The 12,227-nt window shown below is 42.7% G+C and overlaps 1 protein-coding gene and 1 long non-coding RNA gene across 13 annotated transcripts in view; both read left to right on the top strand.

Moving 5' to 3' along the window:
* The first annotated feature begins 1,778 nt into the window (after positions 1 to 1,778).
* LOC120818491 (uncharacterized) lies at positions 1,779 to 9,042 on the top strand. Of its 3 annotated transcripts, none has more exons than XR_013467544.1 (5): positions 1,779 to 2,070; positions 5,194 to 5,500; positions 5,984 to 6,084; positions 7,256 to 7,358; positions 7,722 to 9,042. It is a non-coding gene; the product is annotated as an uncharacterized LOC120818491 (long non-coding RNA). The 3 variants fall into 3 exon arrangements; XR_013467546.1 differs by having other exon boundaries at positions 1,806 to 2,070; positions 5,194 to 5,858; positions 7,776 to 9,042; XR_013467545.1 differs by lacking the exons at positions 1,779 to 2,070; positions 5,194 to 5,500 and adding an exon at positions 5,718 to 5,858.
* A 2,579-nt stretch (positions 9,043 to 11,621) lies between these two features.
* The window catches only part of LOC120818463 (rho guanine nucleotide exchange factor 9), a 41,856-nt gene continuing 41,250 nt past the window's right edge, over positions 11,622 to 12,227 (top strand). For 5 of the 10 annotated variants that reach the window (XM_040175560.2, XM_078102069.1, XM_078102071.1 and 2 more), the window contains exon 1: positions 11,622 to 11,940. The gene's annotated coding sequence lies outside the window, so the exon portion shown is untranslated. The remainder of the gene's footprint in view (positions 11,941 to 12,227) is intronic. The other 5 variants (XM_040175563.2, XM_078102073.1, XM_078102072.1 and 2 more) reach the window with 3 other exon arrangements.

The following is a 12,227-nucleotide window of genomic DNA, read 5'->3' as shown; positions in this document are numbered from 1 at the left end:
TGCTCTGCAACACACGCAAGCCTTTTAGAACCATGATTTGAAACAAGCGTGTCGACGCGACCACGCAGACTCAGACGCAGAAGCATGCGCCAGCCCTAAGGGTGGTAAGGGTGTCTGGTTCGGGACCGGCGAGGGTTCAAACCAACACTTTTTCTGGTTCACCCTTTCTACATGCGACGTGGAGGGTACTTGCCCCGGGAGAAAGTCCAATTGTCTGTAATCGATCTGGTTTTCTGCCCTCATTGCCTCGTTGCACTCCTTCAGAGGTGCTTCTCTAGCGGCCTCTCGAGTCAAAGCTTGCGTTTTCTGAAGGGTGCTCTGCAGTTCCTCAATCTGACACTGAAGAGTGCAGTTTTCACCCATCAGGCTTTCGCTTTCTGACTTTGTTGCGTTGTTTTTTTCCACATACTTCCGCTCTTTTGAGATCTTGTTTTCCAGGGTCTTGTGTTGATTTTTGAGAGTTTTATTCAGTCTGGTTGCAACTTTTATATCTGTCTTCAATGATTCGTAGTTTGCCTTACATGCGTCAAGATCTTTGAGACTGTTCATTAGACTGAGGATATTCTCTTTCCATTCATTGTTCCTCAGCTCCAGGGCGTTTTTGTATTTCCTCAGTGAGTCATAGCCAGCCTTCCAGTCTTTTTCACGGAGTAGCTTGTTGGTGGCCTCCGTGCTGACCTTAATCAACTGTCGCCGCTGCTCCTCCAGAACAGTCACCTGGCATTTCAGTTGCGGTGCCAAAGATTCTCTGGACGTGAGTTCTTCATTGAAGCCCTGGATTTGCTGTTTTAAATTATTGGTTGTTCTCTCCAAAGCGTCCCTACGGTGCATTGCGTCCTCATTTTGACGGCGTTGGTTGACAAGTTTCAGGTTTATTTCGCTTTTCTCATCTTGCAGAGCCGAGACCTGTATTTCTAACTCCTGTGTCTCTGCAATCAGTTTCTTATTCTTATATTGCAGACGTTTGTAATCCAAGTGAGTCGAAGCTGTTTTAGAGGTTAAGTTCTTTACCAAAGTCTTCTTCATAACAAGCTGATGGGCATCTCGTTTATTGGCCTCAGATAAAAGGTTACATTCATTGGTTACCTTTTGCAGTGTGGTCTCCAGGAGGTGAATTTTTTGGTCATACTCCTCATTCTCCTTTGTTATGGATGCAGCCTTTGACTCCACACGTTTTAAGTGCTCCAACATTTTCCGCTGCAATTCCACCTCTACTTCCAGCCTTTGATGTCTAGAAGACATATGTTCGTTTAGTTCTTTTTGGGCGCTGTAGATTGATTCAAAATATTCATGATTTTTGACCTGATCAAGGAGACTCTTTGCCTCTTTTTGAAGGGTTTCACATTTTCTCCTAGCAATGGCTTCCTCCTGCCTGTGATTCTCATATTTATCATCTTTAACTTTCAAAGATCCCCATCCTTCAACGTGTATTCTGCTCGAGTGAATTTTCATGCGCATAGACTTAAGAACTTTGCAGATTTCACTCAGGCTCATATGTTCTGCGTTGAACTGTTCAGATGACCCTGCTGGCTCCTGGTTGGAAACAGTCAGATTCGTTTCCGCCATTTCCGCCATTTCTTCACTTGAAAAGAGCGTTGTATTGTCAGCGGTCAAAGGTTATCAACTCATGCAGGACTGAGCAGAAAGCGTGCAGCTCTCAAGAAGTCCAGAGAAGTTATGAGTTGTATATGTAGATTCCAACATCAAAGGATTTCATGACGTTAATGGCTGTGGCACGTCAGTTGCCATGGCACGTCAGTTGCCATGGCAACTGACGTGCGAAACACAACAGCAAATAGGAAAACACAACGAAATGAACCTCTTACGGAAAGGGTAGGACCCTATAAGCAGAGGACGGACCCTTCTGATTGGACAGGCGGACTGTCTGTCAACAGGAAATGACGACTCGCTCGCTTGCTAGACCTTCATTCCGCGCGAAAATACGGCGAAAAAAAGAATGTTTGTCGTCAAAAGTTGTTGGCGAACCAACCGATTTTTTGCAGTGGTTGTGGACAGATACTTGGAAAAAGTCTGGAGTCTTTGGCTCAACCCACCGATGGACCAACTTCAGTGAGCACAAGACGTAATTTCAACGTTGAAATATGGTTGAAATCGGGTTGAAACGTTCTGAACGTCTAAGACCTCATTTCAACGTCTTTTCAACCGGCTAAAAATGGGATAAAACATCAACGTGCCAGAAAACGTCAATTTGTTGACAAATGTGTCATGATGTAACGTAAGGTTGAAAGATAGACGATATTAACGTTAAGATTTTCATAATAATTAATGAACTGGTCGGCGAAATTTGGTCTACCCGAAGACGTAATTTCAACGTATTTAATATTTCACTTAAAACGTCATAAATATGAAACTACGGACTGCGTGCTGTTAATAAGATGCGTTTAAGACATAATAATGCGGTCAGGTTCAAACATTACTTGTAAACACGTAACTCCGCTGACATCTGTAACGCGCATGCGCGAGTTCTTAGACGCCTGCAGAGCTCCGAGCGGACGCGACACGAGGCGAAGTTACGGCAGCAGAGCGACATGAACGGGCTGATAGAACCACGACTACCGGCTCCACTACTCTGTAAGTACGGGAGTGTTTGGATGAAGCACACCTGGAACTATAACCGGGTGTTTTACTTCTGCTGCCCACCCGATACAGGAAAGATGGTCCTTTTTGTTAAGCTAGTTAGCGTTAGCGCAGGTAGTTTGCTAGTTAGCATGCTAGCGTGCACCATGATGACCTGGACCAAAAGTAAACATCCCAGAATATTTTCCGTGTGTTTGGTGTTGCTAATGCGTTAGGTTGTTGCTGTACCCATAAATGTTATTGCATTCACATTGAAAATACGTTTTTAAAGCAATGGGGCTAAATACAGATTGCAAGGGTGAAGGGCTGAATTCAACAAGTAGCTCTGTAAACAAGAGGGCCAACACATTGTAAGTTACTGCTGCTTAAAGCATGATACTGTGTAATATACCTGGAAATGTTACTCCAGAAATACCATAAGTTGCAGATGAATTGTTATCTTGTTGATAATGTAATAAGTAAACCATCTATAAATGAGGGTTCTAACACACCAGCTGCTGTTGTTATTATTAGTTTATTACTGTCATAAAGCCAAATGACCAACTTTGCCTTTGTGCTTTCCCACCTCACAGGTTTCTCCGGGTGGTGGTTGCATCTGATGGAGGTTACGTCTGATGATGGTTGTCCCTGCACTGGTCCTGCCTTACCCCTGGCTTAGTAATCCACAATATTAGAATCATTTCTGTCGTAGGAATTGGATGTACTGTACATCTTTAAATTGTTCATACTCTACACACCTACTGCCTTGCTGTTTTCCCCTCAGGTTTCTCCCGGTTGAAGGTTTTTTACATTTTGGGGGTTTTGGGACAGGATGTTGCATGTTTACAGAGTGCAAAGCTCAACAAAATAAAATTATTTGAATTGAATAAACACGTTGACCAGAGGAATCTGCTCCGTGCACTCTGACTCCCTTTACACAAAGAATCCTCAAGTGAGGATGAGGGAGATGCAGCTGATTTCGGGTATACTATCCCAACTCAAGTGACTCAGATCCACATCTTGTTACAGAATCTAAAAATGAAGTTCAAATGATTCAGAACAATGGTCTACAAACACAATTGTTGTTGTTGAACACAGAAATGTTGTTTCTGCACTTTTAAATCCATAGTTCATTTCCCTGAAATATATATTTTATTTTTGTATTGTTTTTAATTAGGAAAAGTGTTATATGTATAGTGTTATATTTATAATAAATGCAAATGAACAAAATAATGTGTTTGTCCTTGTTAAGGGCTGTTAACATGACAACTGTGACTAAGTATGTAACTTGTAAGTTTCCAGCGAGCAATTTATCCGTTCAAACAACGTTTAAAAGACGTCTATGGCCCGACGTTGAAAAGACGTTGCAAAATGGTTTAAAAGTGAAAGTTGTTTCAACGTCTATTCGTAGACGTTGAAAAGACGTTCACGTATAGACCCGTTATCAACGTGATTTATAATATCGGTGGTAAACTTACAAATGTGGACGTAGTTTCCTTTTAAACCTCTAAAATAATGATATAGCACACAAGAGAGGACGAAATATTACCGTATTAAAAAATCACGTTGAAATGTGGTCTAAACATAGACGTCTTTTCAACGTCTACGAATAGACGTTGAAACAACTTTCACTTTTAAACCATTTTGCAACGTCGGGCATAGACGTCTTTTAAACGTCTTTTCAACCAAAAAATGCTCACTGGGATAAGTTAACGTAACCTTATTTGAAGGTAATGGTGGGTTTCCCCTGCCTGTCGTAAATGGCATGCCTGACCACGCTAGCTATACACTCCAAATTCGATTGAATTAACGTTAGGTAACAAGAAACATTGGTTTAAAAAATAAATTTCTTTGCTGTTACCACGGACATATCACGTTAATTATGTATATTTGCGTATTATGATCCTTGGCAGACTATCGCGTTGGCACCACAACATCCCTGCCTAAAACTGAAGTAACTGCCCCTCTCCCCCTTTGCCATTCAGATATTTTAGTCAATTATTTATGATCAAGGTGATAATGAGATATGATCAGATATCTGTCAAGTAAACCGTGCAAATGTGATTTGATATCGCTCAGAGAGACAGCAAATAATTATTTCAGTGTTGACTTGCTGTCGACATCCCATCATCATTTGAACCCTATACCTAAACCCCCCGGTAGGGTCAATTTAATGGCAAATAATATAGTTTTGCTTCAAGTCATGTTGGAAGATTAAATATGTAAATGTTAAAAATAGGTTTCTGTATTGTAGTCAATTCACTCAAACCACATAGAATTCCCTGAGTTTATCTGTTGGAAATATTTGACTTTTTTTAACTGATTCCTGATCATGAATATGAATTGATGTGTTCTGTGGAAATGAATAAAAAAAGATTAATACCTGTTAGTTGACCAAGATCGAGCTTTGATTACAAAAGGGCCTTCCAAAACTGCTGTTCACTAGGAATTGAAGGCAGGATTAAGGTTGCTCTCCTTTGAGTCACACTGTGAAAGAAAGATCCATTTGGACTCTATGTGTAACATTTGCCAACAGAGAAACAACCACTTTTTTAATCACTGTTCTTTAACCCAGATGAAGACCCTCCTTACCAGTTAGTGTTTTTTCTCTTGCAGATTAATCTTGGCTTGATGACTGCTCAGAAGGGTGTTTTAAAGCCCTCACGTGGGAAAACCATTCCCTTATCAACCGTCTCAGACATCACCGCTCAAAGTCTTCTTCATCACAGTGTGAAGAAAATGAGGGACTTTAACCAAGACCTGGGTGAAGGAGCCTTCATCCTTCTGTATCCAGATGCATCTGAAGTCATCAATACCCCTGGGACACAAAGACCTTTTATTCTAGAAAAATATAAAGCAGAATTAGGCAAACCATATTCAAGGATCACAATTTTTATCTGCCCAAAGACGGACTTTGAAGAAGGTATCCATTTATTTCTGTGGCTTGATGTTTCACCTCTGATACATACGTAAATAGGTTTAAAAATAGTTCCCCATGGTGTTGTCTGTATTCATGTTCAAATTACTGCAAGGAGTTGAGAAGAGAAGTTGGAGTTGTAGATGCATAAAAAAACCAAGTGTTTCTGGTGCAGTGCCTCAAACCAGTTTTCCATTCATCACTTTCTTCTGGAGTTGACTTCTTTTTAAATGTTTGTCTTTGACTGACACCAATCAAGCTAACTTTAATTGTTCCAGTTGGAAAAGTGTCTGACATTTCTGACTCTGACACAGAGATTGTGATAAAAAGAGCCCTCACAACATTTGAGCTAGCTGACACGTTGGTGAGTGCTATGTAAAGCATGTTGTTTTGTTTTCTATCGTATGCTTTTTTTTTTAATGAAAACGTCTTTTGTTTGCTGTGTTAAGTTCTGATCAACCCCACTGTCTTTGTAATGCTTTACTACAGCCATGTGAACCTGTGCATGAAAGCAGTGCAATACAGACGAATACAGAGGATATCCGTCCAAGTACCTCCGGATGTCCTGGAATGGCGAGAACATATTACAGGTTTGGTTTTGGGGCTTTTGTTTTAAATATTCTAGAATATTAAAGGGGTCATTGACTGGGTTTTAAGGGTATTTCACACTGTTCTTTAAGGTCTCTGAAAAGGGTACCGGATTTTCCGCACTCTAAGGCGCATTTAAAAGCCTTTAATTTTCTCAAAAAACAACAGTGTGCCTTATAATCCGGAGCGCCTTATATATGGATCAGTTGGTTAATCGGTTGATCCATACTGGTTGTACACGGCGCTCAAGGCGCTCTGCCAAACATGCCAAAGCTCGGTCTACGGCGGCGAGATGCTGAGCGGGCGCTGAAGCGCGTGAGATATGGAGCTTGTTTCAGGGCGCGTTGGAGAAACAAAGCTGTCGTTCTTGCCGAGCACTTCATGAGATTAAAGAGCGAGAGACGGCGCCCTTTTCTCTACAGTAGCTGAACCATCTTAACGGGGAAATAAGTTATTGTAAAAGGAGCCCTTGGCAGGCGGCGTGGCTGGAGAGCAGCCGAAGATTTAAGGCGTGGATGGGGGGCACGAGAGCGGACGCACCTCGCAGCATCGATCGGACCCTGAAATCACCGTCTCCACCTCCCCACATCCACCCGCCTCGACGTCAAATGCTTGACTGCAGTATCTGATGCGCCTGATAATCCGGTGCGCCCTATATATGAAAAATGTTCTAAAATAGGTCATTCATTGAAGGTGCGCCTTGTAGTGCAGAACATACGGTATGTTCAGTAACATTGGTTGCGCTGAAAATGGACCAGGTCCATTTTGAATATCCTTTTTTAAAACTTCCAAACTAGCTCCTTTGTAATTCCCGTGGAAGTACACAAAGCGGCACAGCTAAAGTAGTGTCTGAGATCCTGCGCCAGAACACCGGAGGGCTGGTCTGTACGTAACTTCAGGTAGGGGGGTGACAAAGGCGACGCTACATTTGTGACGTCACAAATTCAGCCTTTTCGAAACCGATCGTTTTACAGCTGCAGTTTCAAGTTGTGAGATTTAGATAGGAAAGAGGTATCAATGGGTGGATCGATGACAATGTATCAATGAGGTTCACTGTATGTCCATTTTACCCACCGAGCTGTCGTTATTCAACCATTACATGGTCAAATCGGTTTTGCAATCAATGACCCCTTTCTTTACATTGTATTTTGTGTACATATTTTCTTTTTGTAGCAACTACACAGACCTGTATGCGCCTATCGTCAGTGATGACGACGACGATGAAGATGAAGTTCTAACTGTCAAAGAAAATAATGAGGCATCTCCTAGAACCAATGTGAGTCATGAGTGCTATATTATATTATTATCCATCCATTGTACGAGTAGTCATTAAACAAATAAACATCACTGTATTAAGAAGGGTGAAACGACAATTCCAGTTACTGTACCGAGAAAAACTGTTGTTGAAAAACTAGAGATCCAAAGAGATGTCTTGTTGTAAGGAACTGAATGTATTAAATGTAGCCTATTTTATTAACTGCCTCCTGTCCTGAGGAGTCAGGAAGTGTTATGAGTACAATTTATGAATATTGAATGAAAGGAAGGCTTAATCCCATTTGTGTTCATCTAATAAGCTATACAATTCTGCTTGGAGGATCTTTTTTTACACACAATGTAACTTTTCTACTTTTTGTTCTAGGCACACAAGTGCACCTGAAATAATTGCAAATTTGGCGCTTTCCATTGACCACAGCAAAGTCAACAGATTCCACGTGTCCAGATCTAATGTATGGGATGGTGCTGTCAGAGGTTTTCAGCGTTGCACGTACTCTGAGGAGAATGACATGTTTGTGAAGTTTACCGATGAAGAAGGCCTAGATACCGGCGGGCCGAGGCGGGAATTCCTCACGCTTCTGATGAATGATCTGATCTTTGACGGACCTCCAGCAAGCCGTTACCTGGTGTACAACTCTACAGGTGTCTGTTTTTCATGGAATTTCTTTTTTTTTGTCCATATATTTTGATGAAAGTATTATTTTTGTTGTACATTAAGTCACACTTTCTGCCAAATTTAAGCACTTTAAAATAAGGGTTAAGGCTGGACACGACCCCTTTAGTCTTGTTAAACTTTCTGGCCATAGTCCCATGATTTATCACTTAATGCTTTAAAACTGACTGCAGATTAGATTGTGTGAAATTCACAAATGGTAAAGCATGTTCAGTGAAAAGCTTGTTTGTGGGTTGAGTGTTTTGACAGTGAAGTAGCTCTTACTGATAGTCAGAGATTTAAGGTTGAAACATATTATGTCATCATTGACAGACTTTGTTTGTGCCCATCGAAGCCTACACACATGCGTGTGACTTCTTTGGAGTTTGATTTGAGGGGGACTGCAATGATTGTGATGTGCGTGAAAGCGCTGCTAAGCTGTGCTCCACTTATCCGACAGATCTGGATAGTTCCTTCTCAGACAAACTTATTCAGTTCAAGCACTTGACTTCACCTGTACATCTTCTGCAAGCTCTTGAGAGACATGGACTTAAGACAACATTTCCAAATGTTTATGTTGCAATAAGCATGTTTTTAACCTTGCCTTTGTCTAACTGTGAGAGGTCGTTTTCTGTTTTGAAACGAGTTAAAAATGAGCTGAGGACCACAATGTCACAGACACGGCTCTCTGCACGTCGAACATGAACTTGTTAGTGCCCTTGATATTGTACACCAGTTTGCAGAAAAGTCCAGAAAATGCCACTGTAAGATGTGTTTGCCAAATGAAACCAAGCATTTCAAATTTAAACATGCACTTTCCCATTATTTAGGATTAAAATTGTGTATGTTGACATATTATGTCGCATTTCTGTAAATTGTTTATTGTTGAGAAAAAACAGGCAGATTTCAAAATGTTTATATTGCACTATAACTTGATTGTCCTTGTCCGTGGACTTCCTCTGTGATGGATCCATCAGTTCAATACATTTGTGTTGGGAATAGGTGGTGTTAAATAAATATGGATGCTTTGAAAGTGGTTGCTTATTTCTTTTTTGTTCAAAATGGATTAACCTTCCTTCCCTCTCTATGTAGTGGGTCAATTTTGCCAGATTATACTGAGTTTTGTTTTCATAAAATCATATGTGAGTGAGTGGCATTGAGGTGCATTTGTTGTTCTATGAGCATTTGCACATCTGTACATAAAATGCACTTGATGACAGTTTTTGAATTATTGAGTATATTAACTTCATATTCCTGTAAATTATTCTGTATTTTGCATCCTGGGGTCGTGATCATGGGGCCCTTGAATATTTTTGCCCAGGGTACAGCGAAGTGTTAATCTGGCCCCGCCGACGGCTGCTTTAGATACGAGTCGCTTCATCCCGACAACCCGTTGTCCCTTCACACGCGTTAACATTCCCCGCTGGCCATGTGTGTGCCCTGTGAGATGTTACATGTCTGCGAGCGCCCAAACTGATTGATTATCCACAACAGACAAGATCAAAGTGTCTGTTAAGGAGGGGGTTCAACTGTGTGTGTGTGTGTGTGTGTGTGTGTGTGTGTGTGTGTTTTGGGGATAGTGCCATGTGCAGCTAGGCCAGCGAAGTATGCAGGTCAGAGCAAAGGGAATGTGAGGAATGTCAGTGTAATTCTAACTCTCTTCTTCCACTGGAGGCTTCTATACCTGGGCACAATCATTCCAGAGGTGGGAAGAAATGGTGTGTGTCGCGCCAAAGCATGAGTTGTCATACTGTGTACACGCAGCGTCATGGGCATCTCTCCATTTAAGAATTTGCCGTGACATTGCAGCTACGCAGCGTTTCAGCCCGACTGTCCCCAAAACACCTGCACCTGGAAACAAAACGTGACCAAACCCATAACTGTTCTCTGAAGAGTTACACCTCCTGAATCCAGTTCCCAGGCTTTTAGTAAGCCTTTCATTTGATATCACAACACCTCTGACACCCGCCCCTGTCTGGCCCGGCTTTTCCACGCCAGCCTGTTTTCACTCAACTGCTTTGACAAAGACTGGTGAAATAATTACATCTGGGCCTAAACTCAGCGAGTGTTTGTCTGCACTAATCTCCAGCCGAAAGCCGCCAGTTCGGGTTCCGTGTCGTAGGAAGAGGAGGAAGGGGCCGATTGTTCTGAAAATGAGAGGCCAATGACATCATTTCAAAGAGATCTGCTGGTAGCGTTCAACACTCGCGGTAAATAGGCGTCAAAGTAAACTCGCTGCATGCGAACGGCTCGCCAAACGTCAACAAAAGTTATCATTTCAGAAAAGGGCCCATCTGGTGGGGAGTCTATAAATCTCCGATCTGTCTCCCTCCATTCATCACTCTCTTTTTCTTTCCGCTCTCATGCTTTTCGTCACTCAAACATAACGGCATTTGGGTGGATTTATCCTCCGAAGATGAGGAGTTAGTCGGTTTTATGTCGACATAAGCCAGATTTGAGCTGAAGCGCTTGGCCCGTTTGAGCCAGGATGTCTTTTGTGACGGGTTAAGGGACAACAGGAAGACGGCTTGGGGTTCTGAGGAAGTGAGTGAATAAGGGGGAGGGAGGGAAATGATGTGAAGGAGAGCAACAAACGCCGCGGTGACACAAACCTCTGAGGGAAAATGACACATATAACACATGAAAAAGCCGAAATAGACTAATACCATAGAAACAATGAAGTGAGCTTATTATGTCTACATATGGAACCTTGTAGGAAGCTACAGTGGAGAGGTCATCTGGAGAGGATGTTTCTGTGATTCACAGCTGTGGATGAGTTACTGGGGAAGTGTAGCATGTAAACCAACATCTTGCTACTACTACTACTACTACTACTACTACAAGCTCAAGTACGCAAAGTGCGCTCCAGGGAGGGGAAAGCGTCTCTATGGGCAAGCAAGGGAAGCACGGACACACAGAGATATTTACATACAGTCAGACAGACTTCCTGGCATTGTCAGCCTGAGAGCGTTGATGTCAGATCCACTCCTTCCTGTGCAGAAGGGAGAACGCGATGACAATGGGCCCAAAGCAGGACAAAGAGGAAATGTTTAAATTTAGGCCCCGTCTTCCACCATCTCCTCTTTCACGGTTATGGAGCTCTGGAGCTGTTTAGTTTTTTGCAAATTCCTTCAGCCCCCCCCCCCTGAGCTCCCTTTCGCCATTGTGCCTTTTTCAATAGAAGGGTTTTCACATTCAACCCAAATCCCAAAGGAGGATCAGCTGGTCCAGAGTTCAGTCAATCACTTGTTTTCACTGACGGCCAGATCAAAATGATCTGTCGATTAAAAAAAGCATCTCTTAAACATAAATATACACCTACGCTGTGAAGGTTTGGGAGAATAGTTCAGGATAGAACTCAAGGATTAAAGCACAGTACAAATCCTAATATATTGTACTGTAAAGATACATGACTGACGTACCAAACAACTAATTGGCTCTAAACTCGCTATCATAATTTCCATGTGTTTGTCAGCGTGCAGTCGTGTGGATTTTAGGTGTGTACGTGTGTGCGCGGAGGGTGTGTGTGTGTGTGCGTGTGTGTGTGCGTGTGTGCGTGTGTGTGTGTGTGTGTGTGTGTGTGTGTGTGTGAGAGTTCCTGCGACTGAGTGAGTGCTTTATCACAAATCACAGTGTCGGCGTCTGCGGGCGCTTACAGTGCAAGAGTTCACCGGTCCGCCGGCTCGGGGAGTTTCTCTCACGGAGTTTACAGGCGGGACACGAACTCCTCTAAGCCGGGAAGGAGTCGACGTGACTCGGCCTCGGGTTGAACGCGGAGCCGCGCGAGGTGGACGCGGTGAGCCGGTGTGCGGGAGTTTTTTTTTTTATCGGCTTCACGGACGGCGACGACGGTGCCCGTTAAACCGGGCGGAAGTAACGTTAACGTTAGTTATCAGCTTTAACGGCGCGTTTAAATGTGCAACGTTACGAGGTGAGCTTTCTTTGAAACTTTTTTCTGCGGGTATTATTTGACGGAACAATTTCCGGTGGTTATTAATAAGTTTATAACTCGCGCGGACTTATTCCGGTCTTATTCGGCTAACGGGGAACAACATTACGAAACTATTTGACAAACGTGCACTCCACAAAAAAGAAGTGGGCAACCTGTTGCTGGTTAAAACCAACGCCACTTTGAAGACGCCGCAGAAGCAAAGGTAAAGCGAAGCGGTCACCGCCACCGCCAGCTACGAGCTGTCAGCGTGAAACCCAGCGGCTAAA

This window comes from Gasterosteus aculeatus, chromosome 4 (assembly GCF_964276395.1).
Source record: "Gasterosteus aculeatus chromosome 4, fGasAcu3.hap1.1, whole genome shotgun sequence".
NCBI lineage: Eukaryota > Metazoa > Chordata > Actinopteri > Perciformes > Gasterosteidae > Gasterosteus > Gasterosteus aculeatus.
Note: the sequence above shows the minus strand (reverse complement) of the source record. Positions and strands in the feature narration are given on the sequence as shown.